This window comes from Neofelis nebulosa, chromosome 7, assembly GCF_028018385.1.
Source record: "Neofelis nebulosa isolate mNeoNeb1 chromosome 7, mNeoNeb1.pri, whole genome shotgun sequence".
NCBI classification, from domain to species: domain Eukaryota; kingdom Metazoa; phylum Chordata; class Mammalia; order Carnivora; family Felidae; genus Neofelis; species Neofelis nebulosa.
In genome coordinates this window covers 91,682,753-91,700,397 of record NC_080788.1, presented here as the reverse complement: position 1 = coordinate 91,700,397, position 17,645 = coordinate 91,682,753, and positions in this window count along the sequence as shown.

The window sequence follows — 17,645 nt, the reverse complement described above, 5'->3', positions numbered from 1 at the left end:
GATTTTTTTCGAGGTGGGGGGTGTAACATGACTAGACTGGTTTAATATACAGAAAAGAAAAAGTGGTTTCACGTGACTGCACAAAAACCCTCCATCCTTTAAAAAAAAAAAAAAAAGATACACACACTATTATTTTAGAGTCTCAACACTGTTTTTGCCCTACTTTTCTACCTGTTTTATGGATACCTAATGTCAACATATAGTTCAGATACTATTAAAATTGAGACAAACACTGCAATTGATAAGAATATAAGAATAAAAACTAACAATACTGAAGGGTCATATTTATAGCCATGGCTCTTTTGAAAAGTTTTATTTCTTTTTTATCATCAATTGCAAGAAAAATCTTTATTTTTGTTTCTGAGATTAACTTGATCCTGTAAAATATGAGAAAGTATATTATTACATGGAGGTTTAAGGGTCTTCTTCAGACATTCCTTCAAACTAGGACGAGTGGATCATTTTAATTGTATGTGCTCAAATTAACTGGAAAATAGAGTCAATACTTCTGGTTTCAGAGGTCTTTTTTAAACTACAGATATGATGTGAAAATACTTTATTTATATTTTATTTGCATCACTTATCTCAATCATATTCCACTTATTAAATTTTACTTGTCTTGAGGGGTGCCTGGGTGGCCGCTCAGTCAGATAAGCGTCTGACTCTTGATTTCAGCTCAGGTTACGATCCCACATTTTCTGAGATGGAGCCCTGCATTGGGGTCTGTGCTGACAGTGTGGAGCCTACTTGGGACTCTCTCTCTCCCTCAGTTCTGCTCCTCAAAATAAACAAACGTGAAAAACATCTTATTTGTCTTGAATTTTGAGAGAATTGTATATTCTCATGCAGTTTTAAGAAATACAGACAGATCCTATATATTCTTCATGCAGTTTCCTCCAATAGTAACATCTTGTATAATAAAATATAACCAGAAAATTGCCATTGATACAATTTACCAGCCTTAGGATTTCACCAGTTTAACATGCATGTGTGTGTGTGTGTGTGTGTGTGTGAGAGAGAGAGAGAGAGAGAGAGAGAGAGAGAGAGAGAGAGCGACAGAGAGAGAGACAGAGAACTTACTTGGACTTGTCACAATTGGTGTGATACATGATAGTTGTTCATAGTTACTGTTTTAGCAGCTCCTAACTCTTGGTTTGAAAAGCAAATAATTTTGGAGTGTTAAAATATATCTTAACGTCGCTTTGCTAACTAACCTAAAGCCTTGGTGTTGAGTTTATGTGCATTGTTATTCCTCATCAACTGAAAAATCCCCTTACTCAAAGCCAACCACACCAGAGAGTTAGCACAACTCCAGTCATGCCATTCTACCAACTGATTAGGAAAGCCATCTTACTATAGAATAGTTAGAAAACAGATTTGGTATAAACCAGTGTCATTGATATTTCTACTAGTAAATTTTGAAAGTAATCATATTTTTTATCAGACTGAATAAAATAACTAGCATACAATTAGCTATTTTGCAAATAATAGAGTATTTTTAGATTTTGTTAGTTGCTATACAGCAGCTTTAATTCAGATTAAAAACATGGAGAATCTACTCAGCTAGATGGACACACAGAAATACATGGGATTTACTTGCTAGAAGTTAATGTAGGATATTTTTAATGAGTTGCTTTAAACCAATTCATGTTTGTAATTATTAATGCACTCTATAAATTATAACTCACTATATTTACTTTTTACTGGGGAATTATATATTTTGATATATTAAAACCACCTAGAAGGTATGCAATAAATTCTTATATTGAATTCTTCTAAAAATATAAAGTTAAAAAATAAGACAGTCCACAACTCATTTTTGAAAGATCAACACAAACATGATACCAAACTCTGACAAGGACATTTTGAAAACTACAGGTCAATGTTATTCATGAGTATTGATGAAAATCCTAAATGAAATCAGCAAACCAAACCAGTACTATATAAACCAGGCCACACTACATTAATTCTAATGAGAAAACAAAAACAGACTTGGCCATCCTGGACCTGGCCTAGTACTGTCATCTAGGATTTGACAACAGATATCCTGGGTGGCTCAGTCAGTTGAGCACCCAACTTCAGCTAAGGCTATGATCTTGTGGTTTGTAGGTTCGAGCCCCACATTGGGCTCTGTCCTGAGAGCTCAGAGCCTGGAGCCTGCTTCACATTCTGTGTCTCCCTCTTTCTCTGCCCCTCCCCCACTTGCACTCTGTCTCTCTCAAAAATAAACAAACATTAAAAAAATCTGAAAATAAATCCTTTCATATCACATCAACATCAGACAAGGCCACTCTGCCAAATAAATAAATAAATGAATAAATAAATATCTCTCCATTCTCATACCTAGCACATATTAATCTCTAATTTCATCAAGTTGCATATATTAAACACACACACGCAGCTTTTTTATGTCAATTATCCTTCAATAAAGTAGTTTTAAAACAACATTGCTCATAGAACAGAATAGCCAAAATTTGCCTGAGATTGGTTAATGTGCATTATTGCCATTCCGTTACAACGACAGAAACAAAACAAGGCTAAATTTTTCACTTTATAGATAGAATATATTAAAATACCCAATCACAAAATTGCCTCCTGTGCTGAAAGCATTCAACAAAAAGCAAATTCTGGCTTTCTTGAATACTACTAAAAATCACCTAACTCTTCCAAATGCTATACATTCTAACAGCCCCTTAGTAAGACATTCTGGAGTTTTCCATGGTGTGTTTTCTCCCTTGCTGTAAGAATCAACAAACCCAAACTGTTAAAATATAGAGGTCTTCGTGGTGGTTTTTGGCTTGAGGCCATTGACATCAGAAAGGCAAAAATGCTTCACACACTGCAATTTAATACATACAATTAAGAAAAACTATATGATAATCTGAAAACATGAAGAAATTGATTAAATTTAACAACCATTCATGAGCTTTATTTTTTTTTAAGTTTTTTAACATTTATTTATTTTTGAAAGAGAGACAGAACATGAGCCAGGGAGGGGCAGAGAGAGAGGGGGTACACAGATTCTGAAACAGGCTCCAGGCTCTGAGCTGTCAGCTCATGACCTGAGCAGAAGTCGGATGCTTAACCAACTGAGCCACCCAGGCACCCCTATTCATGAGCTTTTTAAAGTATTATTAAGTTTGATATAGTTTTATTAGATATACTATTGGAAGGAAAGCCAAACTACCTAATTTAATAAAGTTCACATACAAAAAAACAATTTTAAACATATAGTAAACATATAGAATAATGAAATGTTAGAAGCTTCTTCTCTGAGATGAAGATTCAAATAAGGGATGCCCACAATGACCGATTTTAGTACATCTAGGACTGAAGGCCCTGTGCAATCAGATAGGAAAGAAATAAATTCTTTAAAAATTTAAGCAAATACTGTGACATAACACATAATAAAAGTGCTATAGATAAAAATCAACTATTTTATACATATGTAACAAACACCATTTTTGAAAAGATATCACTTAATATAGCATAGAAGTACCCATTAATGCTAATGAAAGATGTACAAGATTTTTATGAATTATTAGATGGTATTGTAGAGGCAGCCAGGTGACTCAGTCAGTTAAGTGTCTAACTTCAGCTCAGGTCCATCATCTCATGCTTCATGAGTGTGAGCCCCATGTTGGGCTCTGTGCTGACAGGGAGCCTTCTTCAGATTCTAATGTCTCACTCTCTCTCTCTCTGCCCTCCCTCGCTTGTGCTCTCTCTCTCAAAAATAAATAGATAGTAAAAAAAAAAATACAACAGAATCGTAAGAAAGTAAAGAACACTAAGAAAGAATGATATACCTTGATATTGGATTGGCTTTGTTTAATGTCAATTCTCTCCAAATATAGATTGATTTGTACATTTGATGTTATAGATTGACATTTCTGGAGAACATAATCCAGTTCTATGATTTGTAAGGAAATGCAAACCACCAAGAATAGCTAAGACATTTTTGGAGAAAATTTTTAAATGAACATACTAGCAGCTTTATTAAAAGTATAAAATCAAGATAGTATACTATTGGTCCAAGGATAGGCAAAGAGATACATGGCAGAGTGGCAAGAACCTCACCAGTTCCTGTTTAAGCATTTGAGTTATGAAGAATTTAGCACTACAAACAAGTGGGAGTAAGAATGATATTTTCAACACCAGTAGGGGGACAATTTTATATCCCATAGAGGAAAACTATTAATATCTATTTCACACCACAAACAAGTATTGGTTCCAGGCCTAGTATTGATAAAATCCTGAGAAGAAAAACAACAAATTGTGTATGAAAGAACATAGAAAAACATCATCAACTTGAGTTGGGTAAATATATTTGGGGATACAAAATAAGGTTCCATAAATGAAAGATAAATTGTACTCTATAAACTTTTATTCATCAACTGACACCAGTAAAGAGTGAAACAAAAGTTGCTAAGTAGAAGCTGACAATGCACTAAACAACATATTCACATCTCAACTAGATAACTATAAACCAGTAGCATAAAGATAGGAAACACTAAAGAAAATAGATTTGAAGAAGCACTTCACAAAAGATATCCATATAGCCAAAAAAAATGAAGAGATTAATATATCCTGAGAAAATGAAAATTAAAACCACAGTAAGATACCACAACACATTATATATTTAGTCCAGAATATCTGCAGTTAAGATGGCTTTGAAAAATCACAAAAGACTACAAATAGCCAAAGCATTCCTTCCTGAAAAAGAAAACAAAATTGGAGACAACACAATTCTGTATTCCAAGCTATAGTCATCAAGACAGTATGCTACTGGCACAAAAACAGACACATATTATCAATGAAACAGAAAAGAAAACTGAGAAATGGACCCACAACTATATTGTCAAGTAACCTTCAACAGAGCAGGAAAGAAGAGCCAACAGAAAAAAAAACTCTTCAACAAATAGTGTTGGGAAAACTGGATGGCGACATGCAGACTAATGAAACTGGGCCACTTCCTTACACCATACACAAAAATACATTCTAAATGGAGGAAGACCTAAAAGTGAGACAGGAAACCATCAACATCCTAAAGGAGAACATAAGCAGCAACCTCTTTGACCTTGGCCAAAGCATGTTCTTACAAGACATGTCCTTAAAGGCAAAGGAAACAAAAGCAAACATGAACTATTGGGACTTCATCAAGATAAAAATTTCTGTACAGTGAAGGAAACAATCAACATAACTAAAAGACAGCCTATGCAATGGGAGAAGATATTTGCAAATGACATATTTGGCTAGTATCCAGAATCTATAAAGAACTTATCAAACTCAACACACAAAAAATAATCCAGTAAAGAAATCATCAGAAGACATGAACAAACATTTCTCCAAAGAGGACATACAAAAGGCTAACACATGAAAAAATGTTCAACATCACTTATCGTTGGGGAAATACAAATAAAAACCACAATGAGATAACACCTCAGATCTATTAAAATGGCTAAAATGAACAACGTAAGAAACAAAAGGTGTTGGTGAGGATGCAGAGAAAGGGAACCCTCTTGCACTGTTGGTGGGAATGCTAATTGGTGCAGCCATTCTGTAGAACAGTATGGAGGTGCTTCAAAAATCAAACAAACAAAAAATAGAACTATCCAAAGATCCAGCAGTTGCACTACTATTTATTCAAATGATACAAAAATACAGACTCAAAGGGGTACATGCACCCCAATGTTGATAGCAGCATTGTCAACAATAACCAAACTATGGATATAGCTCAAATGTCCATCAACTGATAATGGATAAAGATGTGGTATACAATGGAGTATCACACAGCCATCAAAAAGAATGAAATCTAGCCATTTGCAATGATGTGGGTAGAGCTAGAATGTATTATGCTAAGCAAATTAAATCAATCAGAGAAAGACAAATTCCATATGATTTCACTCATGTATAGAATTTAAGAAAAAAAAAGATGAATATATGGTAAGGGATGGGTAGATAAGAGAGGGAAACAGACTACAAGAGACTCTTAATGATAGAGAACAAACTGAGGGCTGATGAAGTGAGCGGGTGGGAGATGGGCTAGATAGGTGATGGGTACCAAGGAGGTCACTTGTGATGAGTACTGGGTGTTGTATGTAAATTATGAATCACTGAATTCTACTTCTGAAACCAAAATTGCACTGTATGTTAACTAAAATTTAAATTAAAAAATAAAAGATTGCTGAGTGTATCAAGTGTTAGTGAAGATATGCATCAACAGAAATTCTCATATACTCGAGGCAGTTGGGAATATAACTTGATACAACTATTTTCAGAAATGGTTTGCTGTTAATTCTAAAATTAAATCTATGTGCAACATAGAGAAATTTGTTGCATTTATATACACCAAAAATGAAGCATCAGAGAGAGAAATAGAGAAAATTGATGTGATTTACAATTGCACCAAAATCCATAAAATACCTAGGAATAAACCTAACCAAAGAGGTAAAAGATCTGTACTCTGAAAAACTTAGAACACTTATGAAAGAAATTAAAGATACAAAGAAATGGAAAGACAATCCATGCCCATGGATTGGAAGAACAAATATTGTTAAAATGTCTATACTACCAAATCTTCACTGCAATCCCTGTCAAAATAACACCAGCATTTTTCACAGAGCTAGAACAAACAATTCTAAAATTTGTATGGAACCAGAAAAGACCCTGAATTGCCAAAGTAATGTTGAAAAAGAAAAAGCAAAGTGGGAGGCATCACAATTCTGGACTTCAAGCTATACTACAAAGCTGTAATCATCAAGACGGTATGGTACTAGCACAAAAACAGACACATGGGACAATAAAAACAGAGGACCCAGAAATAGACTCACAACTATATCGTCAACTAATCTTCAACAAAGTAGGAAAAAAATAGCCAATGGGAAAAAGACAGGCTCTTCAACAAATGATGATGGGAAAACTGGGCAGCAACATGCAGAAGAATGAAACTGGACCAGTTTCTCATGTCATACACAAAACTACATTCAAAATGTATGAAATACCTAAATGTCAGACAGGAAACCATGAAAATCCTAGAGGAGAACACAAGAAGCAACCTCTTTAACCTTGGCAAAAGCAACTTCTTACTAGGCACATCTCTGGAGGCAAGGAAACATGAACTTGGGACTTCATCAAGATAAAAAGTTTCTGCACAGTGAAGGAAACAATCAACAGAACTGAAAGGCAGCCTATGCAATTGGAGAACATGTTTGCAAAAGACATATTGGATAAAGGGCTAATATCCAAAATCTCTAAATAATTATCAAACTCAATACACAAAAAATAAATCAGTTAAGAAATGAAAAGACATAAACAGACATTTCTCCAAAGAAGACATTCAAATGGCTAAAGACACATGAAAAAATGCTCAGCATCACTCATTATCAGGGAAATACAAATCAAAACCATAATGAGATATCACCTTACACCTGTGAGAATGGCTAAAATTAACAACCCAGGAAACAACAGATGTTGGTGAGGGTGTAGAGAAAGGGGAACTCTCTTAACACTGTTGGTGAGAATGCAACCTCATGTGGCCACTCTGGGAAACAGTATGGAGCTTCCTAGAGAGTTAAAAATTAAACCACCCTATGACCCAGCAATTGCACTACTAGGTATTTATCCGAATAATACAAAGATGTTGATTTGAAGGGACACAAGCACCCCACTATTTATAGCAGCAGTATCAACAACAGCCCAGATATGCAAAGAGCCCAAAATGTCCTTCAACTGATGAATGGAGAAACAAGAATTGCCATGTATGTATGTACACATGTATGTACGTACACACACACACACACACACACACAGGAATATTACTTAGCCATCAAAAAGAATGAAATCTTACCATACAATGAAAAAAAATGTGGGATGGAACTAGAGTGTATTGTGCTAAGCAAAACAAAGTCAGAGAAAGATAAATACCATGTGATTTCACTCATATGCAGAATTTAAGAAACAAAACAGATAAACATAGGGAAAGGGAAGGAAAAATAAAATAAGAAAAAAAACCAGAGAGGGAGGCAAACCATAAGAGACTCTTAAATACAGAGAACAAATTGAGGGTTCCGGGAGGGGAGGAGGGTGGGGGAATGGCTAAATGGGTGATGAGCATTAAGGAGGGCACTTGTGGTGAGCACTGGGTGTTGTATGTAAGTAAGGAATCACTAAATTCTAATCCTGAAACCAATACTACACTGTATGTTAACTAACTAGAATTTAAATTAAATCTTGGAAGGAAAAACAAAAGCCATTCCTGGGAAAAATAAATAAATAAATAATGCACATCAGTATGCCTTATAGGAGTAATAAAAATAAATAAAATTGAATCTGTATATAACCTATGACACAGAAATTCCATGCCTACATGTATTTCCAACAAAAATGCAAACACGTGTGACCAAAAAACATGTACAAGTTCATTAAAGAATTTTCCATAATCACACCAAACTGGCAACACCCTGAATGCCCAATCAACCCAGTAAGTTGTCATCAACTTATATGATGGAAAATTCCCCAGCAATGAGAATGAATCAATTAAAGCTACATACAGGAAACATGTACCATACTCCTAAATGTAGTATTTGTTGAAAGGATCTAGTCACAAAAACACTGTATCATTCAAATAAACTTCAACAATTGCAACTAAACTATAATCTTAGGAGAAAGACGGAAGAAAGTAGCCCCTGCACAGAGAAGGAATAAGTATGCTTCACAAAAAGAGTGATGATTTAAGAGTTAACAATGAACACCTTGCTGGTGTGTTGAAGGACTGCTCTGAGAATGCTGCTGGCAAATAATAAACCGTTTTGTCCTTGAGCAGTAACGAAGTTAAGATCTTTCCTGTTAATGTTGAACTCTGAAGACTATCTTTCCATTCTACTTCTTCAGACTGAGCAGCGGAGTTAAGTTTAGTGAAGAAGAGTGCAAATTAAACTCAAAGCCTGTTGTAATTGAATAAGCTAATGAGAAATGTGATATTCCCTGTTAACCTTCTGTTACTTCTTGGGGAAAAGACACTTATCATGGCATGCAGGTGTCTTTGCTATTTCTCTCTGCTTATAAGTGGTTCCTGATTCCATGTATATTAATTGAGAATAAGTTTGTAGATAGTCTTGAATACTATATATATTTCCAAAGAATGTATTTATAATAAAATCATTGTAGAGGAGAAAAAATGTGGGAGATGCAAAGGTAGATGCATATCTTTTGCCAGCACTTTCAGCCTCATGATTATCATTTATATGAATGTAAAAACTTCAGTCCTGCTGAATGTGTGCTAGTAAAGCAGACAAGGTAGCTTTTTTCCATGCCCCTTGTCTTTTTTGCCTCTCCTTTTTAAAAATTCTCCAGGAAAGTCTGTATTTTTGACAAAGTCTCTAAACAAAATTATTGCAAAACAAAAACAAGCAAAAAGCTGATTTTGGAAATGAGTGCTTTTTATTCACAAAAGAAAAATAATAGAGGAATAATCTGAAGTTAATCAGCTGGAGACACAGGAATTAAGGTGGGAATATAGGGGACAAGGAAAGAGATTTACTTGTTTGCTACCTTTTTAGGACCAAATGAGGGTTAGCTGGATAATCTGATCTAATAGAATTTAAATGCAATTAAATGTAATTAATAAACTTCTGGAGCACCTAGGCGGCCCAGTTATTTAAGCATTTGACTCTTGGTTTCAGCTCAAGTCATGATCTCACTGTTTGTGAGAACAAGTCCCGTGATGGCCTCCACCCTGACAGCACTGAGCCTACTTGGAATTCTCTCTCTCTCCCTCTCTCTCTGCCCCTCCCCTACTCACAATCTCTCTCAAAATAAATAAACCTAAAAAATAGTTAAACTTCTCAGTATTATCTTCTTATCTAGATATCTACAATAAGGATTATTTCTCTTGTTTTGAACTAATGGAATGGAATTTCATATGCATGGGGCATGCTTTTTCAAATTTATAGTATGTTACTAACATTCTTACCAAATTATTACAATTAATCTGTATACATTAGTATACCATCACTGTTTCAGTTTATCTAGTGATTATAGTTTATCTTTTTCACCTGGTAGGATATCTGTCTAATCATGAATATAAATTTTAACTTGACTTTTTAAATGTAGAACAATTACATTACCATGTACAAAGGTATAACGTTTATTTTACAACCTCCAGAAAAAGTAGGTCACTTTTCTAAATTGTCAGTTACAAAAATAGCACTCAGAGAAATAAAGCAAAATGGTAGATTTGAAATGTTTTTCACTTCTCTAGGTTGAAAATTACATATGCTTTTAAATCAGGAAGACACAACTGTATTTGTCTTTGTCAATTGTAACTTAAAAAGGTGGCATTTTATTCTTTCTTTAATGTAATAAAGGTGTATTTATAGAGAGATAATGAATATTTTACTGAATCAGCATGTATTCATGTTAATTCTGGCTACTTGTAAGTAAAGACGGAAGATATCTATTTCCTCACTTCACCAGTAACTTCCTAAATAGCTTTTCGGTATAGAATACTATACAATATAATTGTGCCATAAATAGGGTATACCCTGGAATAAAGAGTTTGATAAAGCAATGGAATCACATTTATTGTTCTTAAACAGAATTCTTAATGAATACTATGTGATTGAATAGTATTAAACCCATAGTATGTAATTGCTAATCATTTTAACCTGCAAAAACAAACATTTTGAGTAAGGACTTTTTAGAAAATGTTTATTTATTTTGAGAGAGAGAGAGAGAGAGAGAGAAATTGTGATAATCCTTTCATATTTATCACCATATAGTAACTGTGTGTGGTGATAATACTTAAATTTATTCTCTTAAATTTTATACAAGACAGTATTTTAAATTATAATCACCTTACTGTATATTAGAATGACAGAACTTATTCATCTTATAACTGAAGGCTTATGTCCTTTGACTGGCATATCCTCATTTCCCCATTCCTCAGTCTAGGTAACAACTATTCTACTCCGTTTCTCTGAGTTAAGCCTTTCTCCTTTCTTGAGATTCCATACAGAAATGAGATCACACATTATTTGTCCTCCTCAAGTAGGCTTATTTCACGTAATGCAATGCCTTCTAGGTTATTACCCCTTACCCCCTTATATCCCTAGCAGTATTTTCACTTTAAACATTTTATTAAAATATTCATTTGGTTTCAAATCTTTGTCTCCCGGACACAAGAGGATGACCGAAAATGTTGTTTATTGTTCCATAGTTCATGCTGCATTTTGCTGCCATCTCTTTGAGAATATTTTTTTTATTCTCGTCATTAACCCTATTAGCATGCTAGTTGAGACCTTAGTTGCTCAGGGGCATTAAAATTTCCTATTACACATAAAATTGCAGAAATGCTTTAAGGTTCACGATGTATCCCCAGGATGAAAAGAGACATTTTAAAAATTGTTTGTTTTACATTATTTCAGTATTTTTCCTTCCTTTCAAGCAGCATGCTAGTGAGCAATCTTGGCTAGTAGGTAATCCGTCATTAGCATATATTTTAACTTTTATTTAGGAAAGTTGAAGCTTTTAGTAGATATGCATCCAAAAACACCTTGGTTAACACTACTAACCAAAAGAAACACTTCTATTCACTAGAAAAAATGTGTGCATACTATTTATTCTTGGTGAAAAGAAAAAGATAAGCCTGATATAGAAGGTATTTTAGGTTTTCTTTAGTACAATAAAATGTGTATTTGTACTTTATATTTTCAAAATGAGTAGAAAATACTTACAACTGTATGACGATATGATGGCATTCTAGCTTTGGAACAATTCCAGATCTCCCTGTATTAGATGATTCAAGCCTCCACTAATTTTCCTTGCTCAGGACTGCATGAATTTAAGTTACAAAATTGTATAAATTTGCTACGGGGTTTTGCATTGGGACAAAAATTCTGGTAAGATGAGGATTGTAGTTGGCTTTTGAGAAAATATTCAGTGATGTTTTTGGAGTGATGTTCGAGGGGCTTAAAGTCTAAGTCATTAATAGCTTTAGTTTGAGCGCTCTTCTCATTTCTTCTCCATTTGATTTCTCTATGTCTCTGTTTCCATGCATCTCCTGTAATTTCTGCTGTCACCATATTATATATATATGTATATATGTATATATGTATATATATATATAATATTCCAATATTATATATAGGAATTCATAAATGCATTATCATAATTTTATTTTATTTTAGAGAGAGCAAGCTCACACAAGCAGGGGAGAGAAACAGAGAGAGAGAGACAGAATCTTAAGTAGGCTCCATGCTCAGTACAGAGCCAAAATAAAGAGTCAGATGTTCAAATGACTGAGCCACCCTGCATTATCATAACTTTAAACTTAAATACGTGTGGGATGCCTGGATGGCTCAGTCAGTTAAGCTTCCGACTCTTAATCTCAGCTCAGGTCATGATCTCACAATTTGGTTCCTGAGTTTGAGCCCTGCATCGGGCTCTTCACTGACAGTGTGGAGCCTGCTTAAGATTCTCTCTCTCTCTCTCTCTCTCTCTCTCTCTCTCTCTCTCTCTCTCTCTCTCTTTCCCTCTATCTCTGCCTCTCCCCTGCTCTCTCTCTCTCTCCAAAAAAATTCCTCACTTAAAATAGTATCCTTCTGGGGTGCCTCGGTGGCTCAGTTGGTTCAGCATTTGACTTCAGCTCATGTCATGATCTCATGGGAACTCAGGTCATGATCTCTTGGTCTGTGAGGTCAAGTCCCCGCATGGGGCTCTCTGCTGACAGCTCAGAGCCTGGAGGCTGTTTTGGATTCTGTGTCTCCTTCTATCTCTTCTCCTCCTCTGCCCATGCTCTGTCTCTGTCTCTCTCTGTCTCCGTCTCTCTCTCTCAAAAATAAGCAAACATTTAAATAAACAAATAAAATAGTATCTTTGTTTCCTTTTCTTCTGGCATCCAATGTCATCTGATGCCAGGATAAGGTCTGCAGTACTTTCACTCCCCTGGACTTGACACCATGAGTAGTTATTTTTCATCTGTGAGGAGCCAAGCCTCTACTTCTTGCTTTTCTTTCAAACACTCCAGTGATCCAACAACATATCCTTCTCAGAATCCTATTTTTCAGGGAGGCTTGTCAAATATTTTGTGGAAGAAATGTTCAGTTTCCTGAGAGTAATTGAAAACTTCAAGGCACATGTTTTCAGATATAGAAGGAGTCATCCTCTGCATCTACAGTAAGCAGAAGTTATAATTCATTACACTGCGGTGTTTGCAGGCTTGTTTCCTACAGCTGACCTTTTCTGTTACTTTTCTTTGAGGCATATCTGAAATACAATAAACACGTTTATTTCAAAGTCTTTGCTTTTACAAAAAGTCCTAAAATAATGCTGCACACATATGCCTCAAAAAAATAGGCCATTTTTAACTCCAGCTTTAGTCACAGTGAAAAAAAAAAACAAACAACATTACAAATGTCATCCAAGGAATTAAACTCACTGATTTTTTCAGTTAATAACTAAGTTCAAAACCTAAGGCACAGAGTTCAGGAATTTTATGTAAAGGCCAAGGCTTACAAACATATTCATGAAAAATTCCAGTCTTTTAATGTATATTTCTCACGTAAATTGATCAACTTTTTTCATTCCTTCAGAAACCTAACTACGTAACCCCAAGCATAAGCACCTTCTCCTGCCTGCTCTCATCTGCCTTTTAATATAAATCTCTTCATGCATATTTTTATTTTACATGATGCCTTTCTGTAGCATCATATAAAAATAATGAGTCAGGTATTAACTTTATAAAACTGCCACAATGACCATTCAACTGTATTTAATAATTAAAAATATCCCTAATATCTCAACCACCACATATACGTGTGTGTATATATATATGCATATGTGTACATATGCAATACACATGTAACTTATAACTAGCATTATTTTAAACTAAATTTTTGGGGAATTAGTATGAATATTTTCATTTTTCTGTGTGGTCAGGGCTTTTTGAGCAAAGACCGTTGGTTCTTGGTTAAAGGGTAGCTGACGAGTAACCCTGAGATAGGAACCTCAGGAGAGAGGTTAAGAGGCTTTCTTTTTCTCTCCCAAAGCTACTTCTGTGCACAGGAAAGGGTTCTACAATTGGGCTTCTGTAACCATTCTTCCCCAAAAAAGTCTGAGGCTCTTTCAGCTTTAATCTGTTATTATACTGGAGGCCTACAGATATAGAGAAGAGCATAGGGAAGGTATAGGGAAGAATGTTCTGCAATTTTTTAGTTAAATCTCAGATAGCCTCAGTCAATGGGCCTATATTTTAGGAATGTCACATTTGCACGTATTTCTTCAGTTGTATGACTGTTTTCTCTCCCAGTCTCTTACTTCTTTCCCTTGATGTATTGTCCTCAATCTATGTATGTCCTTGAAGCCCTGTCTCTTGTTGACTATGTTTTTGTTTTGTTTTGTTTTGTTTTCTTCTGAAATGAGAGAAGACGACTGGAGGGGAGGCTATCACAGGAGGAATTCCCTTCTCCCACCTGGGATCAGGCTCTAACACTGGAGTGTGTTATGGACAAGATTCACTGTATTTCACAAGGATTTTTTCTTCTCCTCCTGCCACAGCGAAGAGGGGATATTTCTTGGATTTTCAGTGTGAGAATATGATGGGATTCCTACAGGTAAAGTCCCATGAATACGAAGAGACTCCCTTAAAACTGAGGACACTAGAAGTGTCTGACTCAACATAGGATATTCTCAGCCTATGGCAATTCATCAAAATTGCCATTTCAATGTTCCTAACTAGTACATGATCCCAGAGTTTTCTACTCTAGTAAGCAGATATCAGCTGTCTGTCTAGATAGACCTGTCTTTCCAGATTTTGGGTGATGATTGCCCAGCAATCTCATGTTTTGATGGCTTTAAGGAAAGTGGCTCTTCTGAATTTTTCTATCTTTTTTGGTTGTAAGGATGCAAGTGAGATCTTCCAAGATCTTTGCTTGTTAGTGTTGATGTCCTCTTCAAATACATTTAAGCACCAAAGTGGAGAATAGAGGTTTCAGCAAGGACAGTGCTGGTAGCGTCTCCTAGAGATTTCGAAGCACAAATTCCAACCTCTAAAAGACCTGGTTAATATTGACTGAGATGGGAAATTGAGGCAATTGAAAAGAAGGGGAAATTCTGCAGATCAACATAAGATTTAGTCAAAATACCCAGGCAATGAGTAATAAGGAGTTTGGAACTATCTAACGAGGAAAGTAGGGCCATGAGATTTTGTGAAACCAAGGGTATCCAGTGGAATCTGACCCTTCAAGACCTCATCCCAAGATTGATGAATGTAGATAATTCCAAAAAGAGCAAACATTAATACAGGAGCCTATGTCTTGCCCTACTCTGGGTTTCCACACTAGATAAAGGACTATCATTTCTCATTCATGATGTCCCTCTAATGCCTAGCTTGATTTATTCTAGCCTACTGGCCTCACTTCAGCATTTATGTTCACCTATGCTTTGACCTTTAACAACTGATTTATCTGTTGATTAATTTTATCATCTTTCTTTTTTTTTTTTTTTTTTAATTTTTTTTTTCAACGTTTTTAATTTATTTTTGGGACAGAGAGAGACAGAGCATGAACGGGGGAGGGGCAGAGAGAGAGGGAGACACAGAATCGGAAACAGGCTCCAGGCTCCGAGCCATCGGCCCAGAGCCTGACGCGGGGCTCGAACTCACGGACCGCGAGATCGTGACCTGGTTGAAGTCGGACGCTCAACCGACTGCGCCACCCAGGCGCCCCTCATCTTTCTTATTCAACAAATAGTCTCTTTTCTATAGATTGGCCTCACTCCACTTTTTAAATCTAATTTTAGATGCATTGGGTGACAACAAATGAAACCTTTAAGAAACCACAAAGTGATTGGAGACATCATTAAAGAAGTTTCAATAACCAAGAATACCACTTCCCATTTTTTCCATGTTGTCACGTTAGGTGGGGAAAAAAGTAAACAACAACAACAACAACAACAACAATAAAACTAACCAGAGATGTATCAGTTCTCATTTATATGCAGAAAGGAAGAAAAAGGAAGAAATAAATTATCGGTTTATTCAGGTTCTATGAGATAGAAACTACGACAGTAGAACGTTTTGGTCTAGGTCTCAGGTTGACAGTGGTTTCAAGTTCTGACTGCTACTCAGTTATGGTTAAAAAAATGTCCTATCAAGTAACTTGGATTTTTGAATCCTAGAATTTCTGAGTGCAAGGTAGAGTCAGCTTTAGAGACTCTGAACAATAATATATCCTTCAAATACCTGATAGGAGGTGTAGCTAAAGGTTATTTTAAACATCAGGTATTTTACTGTTACAATCATGGTACTATTGTCATTTATTGAGGTTATTAAGTACCTTCTATAAATGACCTTAAACATTTATGTGATATTATTGGAAATTTTATGTTATTTTATAACTTGAGTTTCTCCTCCAATATTTTCATGGTGTCAGCTCTTACATTCCCTACATAGCCCTACATCTAGGGAACAATACATCTCCAATTCCACACTACAAATTAATTGAGACATAAAAATAAACCTCGTTAAGAAATAATATAAGGGCAAAATTAATAATTTAAGGGACAACCTGAGAATCTTTCCTTTAAAGAACTTTATATTAATAATAGTATATAAAGTATGTCTCTATCAGTTTAACTGATCATAAAAATTCTCTTTTCTTTTTCCTGAAAGGGTTACACCTCCCCCATTCAGTTGGCTTAATGTTGAAAGCATTAGGAGAAGGATCAAAAGTGCCTTTAACCTACAGGCTAGGGGCTAGGGCATATGGTCCACACATATGGTCTCAAATTCTCAAACAATTTGGGGGAAAACACAAAAATATGAGCAAACTTATACAAATATATCTATATACAACTATCGGCCTATCAATATTATGTATATGCCTTTGTATACACAAAATCCATAAATATGAGAAAATAATTACAGTAATAAATGATATTGAATTTTATATTAAGATTTATAAAATACAGTCTTCATAATATTAGACCTGATGTGACAAGTATGATATGCATACGTGCATTTTTACCTGGATTACCATTTCCATCTCTCTAACCTCTACCATAATCCTCCTCCCTACACCGAATTTATTCCATGTGAACATTTCCAAATGCTAGTGATAATCCTGGTATCTCACATACACATTTCAGTCTATAAAAGGTACATATAAACCTTTGTGCACCCATGTCTTACAAAGTAAAACTAAGGAAACCTTCCTGCATTTTCTCTAGGTAGTGGTTCTATTTGGACACAGGGTAGAATAAAATTCTAAATCTAAAAACAGTAAGATATTTTCAGGGTATTGAATACCCCTCATTCCCTGATGATTACTTTAATGGACTTTTTGTCAATTTGGTTATAGAAGACTACAAAAATTTCTTCCTTTCTCCAATTATAAGAAAGTAATAAATGAAGACAGAGACAATTCACAAGTACATGTGGGATAATAACTACCTTTCCAAGTAGACACATAATAAAAGTTCAATTGTTTGACAGAAACAAATTGCTTGCTTTACCAAAGAGGCCTTCAGGTAAAGGTCAGAGAAAAAAAAAACTTTAAAGACATTAAACTGGTAAAATTTCCATAAATGATTAGACGCAGGGTTCATATTATCATTTACAACATATTTCTAATATAGAAAAACTTTTAAAA